We start from the raw sequence: 14,523 nt of genomic DNA, 5'->3' as shown, positions 1-14,523 counted from the left end.
GATTTTTAAAAACCTAAACAGATACAACTGCATTGTTCGTGTTCTCTAAAGAAGGTGAATCTCAACATTTCTTCAGAGAGGTCATTCTTCTGGTACAACAGTAAGAATGAAGCTGAAAACCTGTCTGAGAGCTTTCACAAGAGTTCTAGAACTCTGAGATTCAATCTTCAGGATTTATAAGCCTATGTACCATTATTTGTTTGACTGTTTGGATTCACCAGACTGGGTATTATTCTAAAGGTCTGGAAAAGGCATGTTAGTGATTTCGCCTGTAGTTGATTCATATTAGAGCAGAGTATTTACACTAAATTATCTTTTGCTTCATCATTTCTGAAATTATGTCTGAACAGTTATAAGCAGTACATTGCAGTGTTGGTAAATATATAAACTAATGATAAAATCACTGATATTTTTCAAAGAAGAAATACTACCACATAGCCAATTCTACACGAAAACAGTAATTCTGTTTATTTTCTTATGAATTAATAACAAGCATTCACAAAATTATTACGGACATCAAAAAAAATTTTATAATTTTAGTTGCTGCTCAGTTTCTCAATTGGAACCCCATTTAGAACTGCAGAGAATCACATGATGTGTGAGGTTGGAAGTGAATTCTTATCTCCTTTAATTTCATAAGTTTCTATAAGCAATGCAAATAAGTAACAACCTCGAATCCTTCATTACCTTTTTGATATGGATGAAATATTTAGCCTCCATCTTTGTCCTAAATTTTGTTTGCTTCTGAAAGAAAGTTAAGAGAAGCAACAGTGTTATGAGGTTTACTGCAAGTTACAAATAATATTCCTTAAAAATCTTAAGAGTGTCTGTATTGTAAAGCTGTCTAGACATGTACAGGCATACCTAAAATTCAGAAACTTTTTTCAAATATTTAAAAAGGCTTGAGGTTCATTACTTATTGAGATGATTTACACTGAGAAGATTTATACTGGAGTACTCAGAATTGCAATTTATTAGAATGTAGAAATACCTACAACACAAAAGCATTCAATTTAAGCATTATTTTATTCCACTGTTTGTATTTCATGGCTCATTCATTACTCAATGAAAAATTCTCTGCAAAGACATGTAACTAAGCTTCCTATTAAACCCACTGAGAATCATGTCTACAAATCTGAAGCAGAATTTGAGCCAATTTTAATTCAATATATAAAATTATTGTGTAGTAATGGTAAGTTAAACTGAAAAATAACACAGTTGTACTGGACTTATACCTCTATGTGAGCAAATGAGTTAGGAGGGGAAAAAGCAAACATTCTTCCATATTAATCTCCTATTAACAATTCATTTGATGAGAGGATTTATAGGCATCAAAACAATTATTCGAAGGAAACATAGAAGAGGGCTTTCAGCCTAACTGAATAAAGAAAATGAAAGGATGAAGCAAAAAAGGCAAAATCCAGGTTTGAATCCAAGTTGCATATAAAGAGGTTCATGTCTTCTTTGCCCCTGAACAGAAACTCATTTTCTGTGGCTGCCAGTAGAAGCAGTAATTTATTCCAGCGTTTGCTAGGAACTGACTGGCTGACACATCTGGAAAAGGCAACTTGTTCTGAATCCCTCCTCTTACAACCCCAGGTTTAATCTCAATACTTCAACAAGAGTTCCAGGAGTACAAAATAAATGCCCTTCATTTACCACTCAAATTCCACCTGCATATGAGGAAACCTATACGAACTAAGAATGAAAGTAAGCAGAGGATTAGCTTGGGTCAATGAAGTGCTTGTTGCTGCAAATTATCTACATACAGCAGTGCACTATATGTCCCTCTGAAATACTCATGCATATGGATTGCCCTTACCCAGCTACTGTCCAAGAGTCGCTGGGTTTACATGTGTCACTCAGCTCTGATGTTCAGCTGTCTGTAGGATGCCTGATCACAAGGAGCTTTATAGATCAGACAGTCACACTTTGGAGGATTCATCAAAGACTGAGATGCTATAAATGCCCGTCATCCTGTAGAATCAGCATAGTGTCTGCATAAATAAATCAATAATCATAACAAATGCCAATTTTCCAGTGTGCTGTGCAGCCATCTCAAGTGAGCATATTTCAGGGACAGCAGCCTGAGAAAAAGTCATGACAGAATTGATGAGTCCAGGCAGACCTACACTAGCCTCAGAAATTATGAAGTGTTAAAGTTTAGTAAATGTGCCTACATGCAGTGTCAGATATTTAAAATAAATTTTTCCTGACTTAACAGAAGCCCAAGTACGTGTCAATTATGTTGGCACTGTAATTTCAAATGATAAAAAAAAATCAGAAAAATGTGAAATCTTCCAGAACGGTGCTGAAGCATAGTAAAATGTGAAATTATTTGTTCCAAACTGTCAGATTGCTATGATAATTTTTTCCAACTGTATGTATTTAGATTTTTTTAATTTCTTTAATACAAGGGTCTCTACTAGCATGTTTATTTTTTCTTTAAAAATTAAACCACAAATCAAAATGAGGGGGCTGAGAAAGAGGTTGACTCTAAGCACAGTGAATCAGGTAGAAAGTAAAAATATCATTCAGATACTCTTGTTTTACTTGTTCAGTACTGCAAGTATGGAGCTTCTTTGTTTTTTTCTGTTTCATACCATTGACATTTTTAATCATTTGTGTTGTTCTCTGGGCACAGGAATACAAGAAATCTATTTCTTTCAGGAACCAAACTGCTCTGTAAAATCAAAAACTTTAAAAGAATTGCTGGAGGGCTTGTGCATCTCAGTGCAATGCCTACAGAAGTGGGAAGGAAGTTTGTTGAAGCTAACTTAAAGCAACTCAGGATTTTGTCTGTGGATATTTTGCATAATGAAATAATGGGATTACAGGGCATGTCATTCTCAATTTGAGGGGAAAAATGACATTAATAATGTTTGAATTGTCATAGTGAATATGTTGTTAATTTAGCAAAATCTCCACATGGTTCAATTTAGCAAAATCTCCACATGGTTCAATTTATGTTGAAGACAGTTATAAGATGTTAAAAATAAAAATATTGAAATACAAAAATACTGTGAGAAATAATGATATAAACCCCACAACATTACATCATTTTAATAGTTTGAAAATTTTGGTGTTCCTAATGTAAGTTCAACTGCAATATATCATGCAATGTTATTAAAGAGACAAGGTAATAGATAAAAGACCAGGACAGAAATAGGCTTTTTGGATTTATAATTTTGAAATCAGTTCCTCAATTTGAAATGAATGAAGAAATGGAATTATACAAGCATTTAGAAATTAGATGAAAGGGGAAATGTTGAATGTTGCTGAAGAGAGACAGGACTCTGCTGGAGCACAAAAATAACAGTTATTTCATGTCATACCAAGAGATTACAATCTGCAGTATGCTACATCCAAAAGCAGGCAGTAGAGAAGGCCTGTGGAAGAAGAATGGGTACGAATGAGTAGGAATTATTTGTACTCTGCAACTCCCTCTCCCACATCCCTGACATTCCTATCTCAAGAACTTTCTGCTTCAGAGTTGGAATTTATTAATCTCAGCGCCCTTCACTATCCCTCTTTGTCCAATTAGATTTTTGTGTCCATGTAAATGATTTGAGTCCTCAAATATAAATAAATGACTGAAGAAACATCTTTTTTTCTCTTGTATTAAATTCCAGCAACCACTTGATACGATCACCTTTGTTAGATGGAGAGCATGAACAATAGCTTTCTGTTCACATTCTTGCTGTCATTCTTGCTTTTTATCATAATCTTATAGAGTTGTCTTTTTCTCAGCCCAAAGAGTTTTGGTTCACTTGTTTATTCCTCACAAGGAATCTCCTTCTACTGATTTCAGATTTTGTGAAATTGGGTGATCTGCACTCAATATGCTCACCAAGGTCTGACGTGGTCTCATGTGACAGGAGCTGGCACCATCCCACTCCACATTTGCCCCCGGCCAGAAACCACATCCCTTCTTCTCAGAAGTGAGAAAGAGTCCCTTTCCCCACTCCTGGTCATTATGTGAAACTACAAAATGTCTTGGCCATGCCGCCTTCCTCTGGTCTGGGCTGGACAGGACACCCTGAAAACTTCTCCAGGCTCCCTGTCCTTCTCACACTGAGGAGCCCAGAGCTGAATGCAGCTCTTTGCAGTGTGCCCTGGCAGCCAGGAAGGCCAGCCCTGTCCAGGGGGGATCAGGGACAGTATCACAGGCAGGCAAGGGAGTGGATTGTCCTGCTCTGCTCTGCTCTGAGGTAGCCTCATCTTAAACATTGCAGGCAGTTTTGGGTGCCACAGTATAAGAAAGATGTGAAGCTCTTAGAGAGCATCCAAAGGAGGGCTATGAAGATGGGAAAAGCTTTAAAGGAGAAACTGTATGAGAGTCTGAGGTCACTTGTTCAGCCTGGAAAAGAGGAGGTTGAGGGCAGAACACACTGTGGTGCACAGCTTCATCACAAAGGGACGAGGAGAGGCAGGCGACCAGTGACAGGACCCAAGGGAACAGCATGAAGATGTCAGGGGAGATTTAGGGGAGATATTTGAGAAAGGCTCTTCACCTGGAGAGTGGTTGGGCATTATTACAGGCTTCCCAGGAAAGTGGTCATGATGCCAAGGCTGCCAGAGTTTAAGAAGTGTTTGGACAATCCTCTCAGGAAGAGTGATTTTTGGACTTGTCTTGTTCAGAGCCAGGATTTGGATTTGATGACTATTTGATGACTATTTGATGGCTATTGTGGGTCTCTTCCAACTCAGGATATTCTACGATTTCCTTAACAATTCATATCCTCTTATATGCTGCAGACTTTCCTACACAACTTGAAGGAAATCCTGTTCTACAGCTGCAATGTCAAAAGGAGTATTGTATTTCCTCTTTCTTCTGTTGTTTTGGATTTTCAGTGTCAATATAATATATATATATTATTATATGCATTTTATACTAATTGTACCTACATTATATACAAATTATGTATAATGTACATATATTATACACAAATATTATTCATCATGTTACCTGCTGCAGCAACACAACAATATTCTGAAGCCAAATAGTATGAAAATAAAATAGAACTGTATTTATAAACTCAGTTGCCCTCTCCACAGCTATGGACCTTATTTCATACAGAACTGTAATATCTTCCAGAATTTCTCAAATCCTCTGACTTTCTGTAGCAGTACCACTGCCAGGAACTGGCTACTTAATTCAATGAAAATTGAACTTCAGAACATGTTTCGCTATTTAAATAAACACCTTCCTTTTCAAGACTATAATTTTTGCTATCTGTGCTTAGAGTTTGCTTCAATCAAAAAAGTCACCTTGAAACTCATTCAGCTCAGTCTTAAAGGAGCCTGGTGTGCCTAATTCTATAATTTGTTCTTAACATGAGTAGTGTTTTATATCCAATATGACTCATGCACAGATCTGCTGTCACCAGCTGCTGGACACTATTACAATCACTGGAAACCAAGGGAATTTTTACCATAAAACAATTTAAAGGATTTAACAGAGTAACATCTATAAATGTTCATTTAGGAAATAAACAACTTGTCCAATCTTTGTTAGGTTGATTTAACTACAGTATGAAAATAAATGCCAGGATTTTTTCCTCATGGTATGGCGATTTCTAGTAGGGTCTACTTCCTGCTGTATGAAATGCTTTTGTTAGTGGTAAAATTCTACATTCTAAGAATAGTCTCTGTTAGAAATACACCAGGGTTTAATGAGAGGCTATTTAACATAAAGATAAATTTTTGGCACATTGTGGGATAATGCCATTAAAACTATTTTAGCACCTGTTTTGCTATGACTTCTTTCCCATTGGCTTTTTGCAAATCTGTATTGTGAGTTAAAGTTTTTTGTATGTTTTTGTGCAGTTTTACTTGGAGGCACTCACTATGCATGACATTCTTTTCAGCATTTGTAAGACCCTTTGTGTGAGTATTGTTCTCTTTAGAGGTTTCTGTGGCTTACAAAGGAAAGCATTTGCAACCCATTGGTATAACTGGGATAAAGTCAGCATCAAGGTCCTAAGCCTATTTTGTTTTTTAAAATTCAGGCTGAGAACATAGAAGATTCTGCTCTTATAAATCCTTAAATTTTTACTTGTCTTTTGTAATAGCATCTTGATGAGCCACAGGAGTATTGTTAAAACCGAGCACTGTTACCAGAAGGACAGAAATATTTTGGTAAGTTCCTCATATTTGGCAAGTTCATCTCTGAGATAGTTTCTCAGCAATGACACCTGTAAGGAATGGAAATCTATGTCTTTGCATTTTGCATTAATCTAACCTTGCATGACTACTCACCTCCTCTATTAAAAGGGCGTCTTTTACTGTATTTGTTACTTTTAGTATGTAGCTAAAAGAGTTCAATATTCCTTCAATTGTCAAATAACAATTCTCATTTAATGTAAAACTCTTAGATGGAATTTAAATTTTAAAAAATATGCTGGTGCTAGATTTATCCTTCTCCCAAGAATCTATTCAATATAAAAAAATATAAATCCAATTGTTCTCTTTCAAGTTCAGGATTTTATTTTTATACATACCTAAGAATGATGACCAAGGTTGTTGTTCTTCTGAAACAAGAGTTTTATGAATGCAGACAGAGGCTTTTGATAATACTTGACAATTAGCTCTAAGAGTTCTTTCTCTTGCTGCAACTACTGTCATGTCATTATATTGCAGAAAACAGCTGGAATTTTCATTGCTGATCCTCTGCATTGAACAATCAGATCATAAAATACTAATTTCTTTTAGTTAATATTCCCCAAAATATCTGATCTGAAACAAAGTTGGATCACATATAGGTTATATGCATGGTTTACTCATAGAAATATTGGTTTTCAGTCCAATCAAATGCCTTACAAATACTTCCAAAATAATAACTCATGCTTTGGTAATGACATTACTTTTTTAGCACCTCAGAAAGGGTAAAAAAAATAGAGAGCTTTCCCTCTCTTTTGAAATGAAGAAAAATCTGGCCTTTAAAATAGGTTCTTTTTCTCACTCCAAATAAATGTAGGTAAAATGGCAAGAGCAATATAAAATTTTTTTCTTCTTTCATAAATCCACATAAAGAAGTTGGTGGATATTTGTAGAGATCAAAAAGATAAAAGTGTTGCGGAGTTTATATACAAATTTAAAAAGTAATACTTAGCTGAGTTAATTGGTTTATTTATTAAACATTACATGGGCACTTTTCAGCACAAATGCCATCAGCTATCATCTCAAGGGTAAGTCTTGCATAGAGTGATAGAAGCAATGTACCTTTTCCATTTTGCTTTCTCAGAACTAAGAAATACTAGGATTAAACAGTTCAGAGGTCTAAACAAACCTTAATGTTTGGTTGTTTGGCTTAACCAAAGGGTTAAACCTAAAATACTTAATTTAAATAAGTATTCTCCTTAGAAGGAGAAAATCCATGCCTTTCCAGAAGTAATTCCTTGTATGGGACACTCTTTCTGTATTTAAATAAACAAAGTATTGCATGCTATGTGGCCTGATGTGATAGGCATTGTTTGCTGCTGCAATATCAGGTGCAGACTGTATTCGTATAAATGAAACACAAGAGTGAAACTTGCCCATAAGGAGTAACAGTGAAACATCACAACCCTTCTTCCATCTTTCCTATGTTGCTATTATGTGCATAATAGATTTAAGACTTGGAAGAAGGGACGAATACCAAATGTGGCAACCATCAGTAAGATGAATAATGAAAAATAATTTAGCATCTCAGTTGCTAAAATAGTCTTTGAGCTGTCTACAGAGAAAAACAGTACAGTAATTTCATGACTATAAGGCGCACCCTTTTGACTAAAATTTTCCCCAAACCCAGAAGTGCACCTTATAGTCCCGTGCACCTTATCTGATGTGCAAAGTTCGGAAATTTGCAAACTCAGAAGTGCAATCTGCGAGCTGAGCCGGGACCAGCGGGAGCTGCAGCCGTGCGGGGGGAGTCAGGAACTGCAGGAGCCATGGCCACCAGGCGGGAGAAACCGGGGACTGGCACGGCCGGGGAGAAGCAGGGGGAAGCAGTGCGGCCATGGGGAAGTGCCAAGAAGTGTCACGGGAAAGCGCCGAGAAGCGGCGAGAAAGCACCCCGGGAAATCGCCGAAAAGCAGCGAAAAAGTGCCACAAAAAAGCACCGCGGGAAAGCGGTGAAAAAGTGCGGCATGAAAGCACCGAAAAGCGGCAAAAAAGCACCGCAGAAAAGCGGTGAAATAGTGCTGCAGGGAAGCGCGGAAAAGCAGCGAAAAAGCACCATGAAAAAGCGGCGATAAAGTGTCACGGGAAAGCACTGAAAGGCGGCAAAAAAGTGCTGTGGAAAAGCGGCAAAAAAGCACTGCGGGAAAGCAGCGAAAAAGCGCCCCGGGAAAGCGCCAAAAAACAGTGAAAAAGCGCTGCGGGAAAGCGCTGAGAAGTGGCACTGCCGCCGACTGGGGGGAAGCCAGGACGCAGCACGGTTGCGCAGTGGGAGCCAGGAGCCGTGAGCCGTGCTAGCCAGTGCCGGGGGCGAGCAGGAGTGCCGGGGCCTGCTGTATAGGGAGGGCGCCTGGGGCTGCATTTAAAGGCTACACCGATCTTTGAAAAATGTTTGCAAATTGAGCACCTGCCAGTAATTTGTTACTTTGTTGCATGCCGCGCGGCTCCTCGCTGAAAAAAAATAGCGTGCCTTATAGGCCGGTGCACCTTATGGTCCTGAAATTACTGTAACTGCTGTTCTTCCAGTCACCACCTAGCATTCTATGGCATATGCCAAGTATAATTCCAGATGGAGATGAACATAATTTTTAAAACTTGTACTGACCTGAATTCTCATTTTAGCATTATATCCATGGTAAGTGATTTCTTGTATACTAAATAATCTGATGGAATTGAAGGAAAGGCCACTTTGAATGAAGCTGCTTTGTTTGGTGGGATTTAATGCTACTTTATACTTACAGGAAATCCAAAATTAGTCAGTAATTTTGAATATATACGACAGAAAAAAAACTGTCAATACTGCAACTGACTTATTTTTGAACATTTGGAAACATTGATTCTAATTATTGTTTAATTACTTTTCACTGAGCCAAATGTATAGTGGGAAGGGAACATTAACTTTGATGTTCTACTGAGAGTCACAGAGCTAGCCATATCCCCACTTAACTTTGATCTATGTATCATAATCAACCAGCTAAACTATTTAGGAAAAAGATGGGGAAAGCTTAAAGTATGGAAATATTTATTTTCAGATGTTTAAATGCTTACTGACTTTATATGGAAAACCAGTTGACAGAATATATGTACAGTAAATTCACGAATACAAGCCACACGGAGTATAAGCCACATTTCCGGTGTGTTGGCAATGTTGATGTGTTTGTCAATAAAAAAGCCACACCCAAATATTAGCCGCAGTTTCGTTCGCGGTGAACTTTCACAAAGTCGCCATTTAGTAACATAATCGCGGATCGCCGGGGCTTACTGGCTTACTGTCAACCTTGGAAACATTATTTCCAAGTGAAAAAAGACACAGACAATAGCTGCAGCAGGGTTCCCTGCAAGTTTTATTTACAAGCCAAAAAAGACACGAACAATAGTGTGGTCATTTTGCAAGCAATCCCAACAGATACGTGTTGCCTTTAAACAGCAGCTCAGCCGCACAGGCGAGCGGCCGAGCTCCAAGCGGAGCTGCATCTCCGTGCCGGCACGGCCACCCCACTCATCCGCGCGAGCCCAGCGCCCCCCCCACCCCGCTCCGTGTGAGCCCAGCCAGCCGCATAGCCACACAACGACAGCCAGCCACGCAACCACACAAGACTGAAAACACTTTAAAAAGTACAGAGAAATATCACACACTTTTATCAAACTACCGAGATAACTCACTGACGTAACTCACCCCGATAACAACCCCCGCCTCTCAGTAACGCCACCATCCACAGGTAGGCAATAAGCTGTTCTCTGATTGGTTCATTGTCGGAACAATGGGAAACCATGAATTTCAAACCATTTTTGCTCGGGACAGGACCAGCACGGTACCAGGTAAGGGCAGATATCACATTTTTGTTAATATATTAGCCGTCCCAGAGTACTTGCCGCACTTCCAGGTTTCCACCAAAATTTTGGTCAAAACGGTGCGGCTTGTATTCATGAAATTACTGTAATTCGTTTTTACCTTAATATTGTAACAAATACCAAACTCTTCTTTTTCATATTTCTGCAGTAAGAATAACTTAACATGTATTTTGAAAATATTTGATTTTCAATCCTATGAATAAAGAGGATTGTATATTTTTCTAATTAAGCAAGCACTTACAAAACAAGAAAAGTGGACTTTCTTTTATATTTAGGACAAATTCTTAATGGTGAAAATATGTTACTGCTAACATTGGTAAATTAGGTCCTGCCTCTCTTAGCCATATTCAGTATTTGATGTCAGGTGTAATTTGTCTGTATTGTTATCCTGGTTTCAGCTAGGGTAGAGTAATTTCTTCTCAGTAGCTGTTAGAGTGCTGCATTTTGGATTCAGAATGAAAATGGTGTTGATGGCACACTGATGTTTTGGGTTTTACTAAGTATAGAACTTTTTTTTTCCTGTCTTGTGCTCTGCCATTGAGGAGGTATATAAATAAATTGAGAGGGAGCATAACTGGGACAGATGACCCATATGAACCAAAGAAATACTCCACCCCATAGAACATCATGCCCAGTATATAAACTGGGAGGAGTTACCCAGGGGGATGGACGACCTAGTTTTGGGATGAGGGGTCTGACACTGATCAGCAGTGGTGAGCAATTGCATCATATCACTTTTTTCCCCTTTATATTATTATTATTATTATTATTATTATTATTATTATTATTATTATTAATTTACAGTTATTATTTACTTTATTTTCAAATATTAAACTGTTTTTATCTCAACACACAAGTTTTACTACATGCAATAGTAAACTATATGCTGGGAGGCAACTGCTTAGGAAAGCAGCCCTATAGAAGGAACCATGGGGTTTTGGTGGACCAAGCTGGACACATACCCCCAGCATGCCCTCATGGAAAGGTTGGGAAGCTGGACCAAATGAACCCACTGCAGCCCCTTGCAACCATAACCATTCTGTGATTCTGTATGAAAAGGAGGTGAATGGTATTCAGGGCTACTTTAAGTGGACTGTTGACAGCAGATCAAGGGAGGTGATTCTTACCCTCTGCTAAGCACTGGTGAGGCCACACCTGGAGTACTGTGCCCAGTTCTGGCTTCCTTTGTACAAGAGAGAGGTGGAGCTACTGGAGTCACAGTTCAGCTAAGGGCCACTAAAATGATAAGGGACTGGAATACCTTCCATATGAGAAAAAACTGAGTGAGCTCGGACTGTTCAGCCTGGACAGAAGGAAGTATAGGGATGATCTCATCAATGCATACAAATATCTGAAGGGAGAGTGAAAAGAGGAAGAGATAATATGTGCTAGAAACAATGGGCGTACATTGAAACATAGGAGTATTCTTCTGAAAATCAGAAAACATTTTTACTGTGAGGATGACCAAATGTTAGACAGATTACCTAGGGAAATTGTGGAATCTCCATATTTAGAGCTATTCAGAGTTGTCTGGGCAGCAAGTGGCCCTACATGAGCAAGGATGTTGAACCAGATGACCTTCAGAGGTCCCTTTCAAGCTCATCCATTCTGTGATTCTGTGAAGAATATTGTTTTTCTGTGATAAATAATGTATCTTTCCCATAAAACATTAACCAGTCATGTCTTTATCTGATATCTTTTCTGACATTGATATTATTGCTTTTCTACATCTATTGAAGAACTAAAAGAAACAACGGGATAGCATAAAATATTAACTGCACTGCAGTGAGCTTCCTTATGCAGGTCATCTCAATGAAGAATAAATGTTATATATATAGCAGCAAAAAAAGGAATTAGGAACTGTGAAACACAAATCTTTTAAAATTGCAAGAGCCTTTATGCACTGAATAATGCTACAATTACACAATTACAATGCTAGTTTTTCCAATGGTGAGCTAAACAGCAGGAAGGAAGTACAGAGTGACCAACTAGATGCTGCCACATTTAATTTCTAAAAATAAAAAAGACATTTGATCCTTCTTCAATGTTAAACTTACTCATTACCACTAGAGACAGAGAAGCCAGACTTCCCTTTTTACTAGAAAAGTGTGTAACACTTGTCATTTTACTTTGTCATTGACATTATTTGAAGAGTAATTATAGTTATGCTTACTAGAACAGTTCTGTTGCAATCCTTGTTTCCCAGGAGTTAATAACTTAGTGAATTAAATTCTTCCTGGAACGGACCTCAACTTACAACCTGGCCACATTTTGTTCCTAAAAGGCTTATTCAAATTGATTAAGCCATATTATATGGCATTGAAATCCAAAACAGGAAAGTTCTTTTCACAGATTCTACATTCTTGTGTATTACAGCAACACAACTTTAAGACATTGTAAGCAACTAGCCATAAGTCTTCAAATGAGAACTTTTAATCTTCTTCTATACTGAAAGACTTCAAGAAGCAGATTAATTCATCTTTAAAAAGAAGCTACTCCAGATATGCATACATTACATATGTTTGAGCCAATTGCTACATAGACATCACAGAAACAGATTAATACTCTAATTAGAAATTTTTCATTGTTTCAGTGTTGGAACCTTGAAACAAGTAAAGTTGACTTGATCATGGAGCTATAGTACAGATTAGGCCAGGTACAGTAGGCAGCATGTCCTTCAGAGACCTTGATATTATTTTCTCTATTTTCTTGGAATAAATTTTTCCACTGTTCAGCTGATTCAGCCACCTTTTAATGTAGCTGGATTTCAAAGCCTTTTGGAGGTTTCTTTAAAATGGAAAGAAACATGCAAGCCAAGAAATATTGAAGGAGAAAAGAAATGGAAAACAATGCCTAATGAAATTGCCCCATTTTGCAAAGCTGTAAATATAGTGAAGTACAGTGTTCTCCAAGAATCTTCTAGAAACAGTTTTTACTCTCAGCAAGACCAACATAACTGCTCTTCAAATAATTCACTGCCTGAATGTTCTGAAATATAATTACTCTGGTCTGTTCCTCAAATCTCCAATTTCTATTCCTGTATCATTTATCATTTACCTGTATTTCTTACCCTCTAAAAAAAAAAAAAAAAAAAAAAAAAGAAAGAAAAGATAATGAACTAATTAAGTAAAATAATTATGTAGAATGTTTAAGTATTGACAGCTTCAGGGCTCTATAATTACATTCTGTTTGTATGAACTGATGTGGCAGAAACAGCATGAAGTCTGTGGCTTGAAGGACAGCACTACTGCTATGAAAAAAGATCTGTAAGAAGTAACAGCATTAAAAAAAAAAAGAAAAAAAAAAAGAAAAAGAAAAACCCAACCCACCAAAAAACCTGCCAAAAAGACTTGATGTAACAGGTTAGGAACCAGAAGATAGTGTAGGGGAAAAGCCAAACAATAAGGCAATCTCTCTATGGGATCTGGAGCCCCTAGAACCTTATCAGAGGTAAGTCAGCTGCTTTTAATTTAGTTAGTTTGGGATTCCACAATAGCATTGCCACACTGATACATTTTGGTCTATGCATTTTGCTTCTCATCTGTCATGATGTACTTGGTCCCATGTCCTTCTGGCATATTCTCTCTGGATACTGAAGCCTATCTCTGTCCTTACTTTGCTTTATTAAGTTGCACAGTTTCTTTGATGGTAATCCCTCTTCCTTTCCTATGTATTTTGTGAGTTGAGATCAGGAGTGAAAATGAAAGCAACCTGATCAATGAGGAAATGTTAAATCTCTAAGTAAAAGACTGAGATAAAGAGATTCACTTGTGAGGGACATAGTAGTTTTAAAACAGAGTATAAGAAAAGACAATAATCAAAAGGAGGCCAGAAGTGAAAAAGTAGAACAAGGAGCTCAGTGGGAGCTAATGATGGCACTTCCTACCTCTTGGTTTATCATTGCCACAAGCATTAAATTTACCTGGAACCTGAAATCCAGCATTTTCTCACTTCAAGACAGCAAATTAGAGTGAGGAAGTCACAAACAGGGTGGTAATGGCACTCTCCAAGGCTGAGTGACATCTCCTCTCACGCTTTCAAATTGACTTTTCTCATTAGTTCAGTGTGTTGAAACTTATAGGAGGCACATTATATTACTTTAAATGGTACTTATCTACTTTGGGAGTCTAAAGTCAGTCATACGAAATGAACTGAGGAAATACTGACATTATCCTTGTTACAACCAAGCCATAGAAATTAAATATTGAATCTCCATGAAACTTGAAGAATTGCTGTCTTAACACCATCATGATAAAACAGTGTATTGCTTATTCTGCAGTAGTTCCACTGGATTTTTTTTAATTGGTACTTTTGAAGGGAATTGAGCAGTCATTTTCAGAATAAAATACATAAAATTATAAGAATGGGAAGATAAAGAGTACTGTCTCCTCTACTACTCCACCTGTAGTGGAATTTTAAATATTTAGGTGACTAACATGTATTACATTCAGTTAAGAAACAGAGACATGGACATTAGAGAACAAGTCTCAAACAGAAATGGGAAGAGTGAAG

This window comes from Catharus ustulatus, chromosome 4, assembly GCF_009819885.2.
Source record: "Catharus ustulatus isolate bCatUst1 chromosome 4, bCatUst1.pri.v2, whole genome shotgun sequence".
Taxonomy (NCBI): Eukaryota; Metazoa; Chordata; class Aves; order Passeriformes; family Turdidae; genus Catharus; species Catharus ustulatus.
This window is presented reverse-complemented; position numbering follows the sequence as displayed.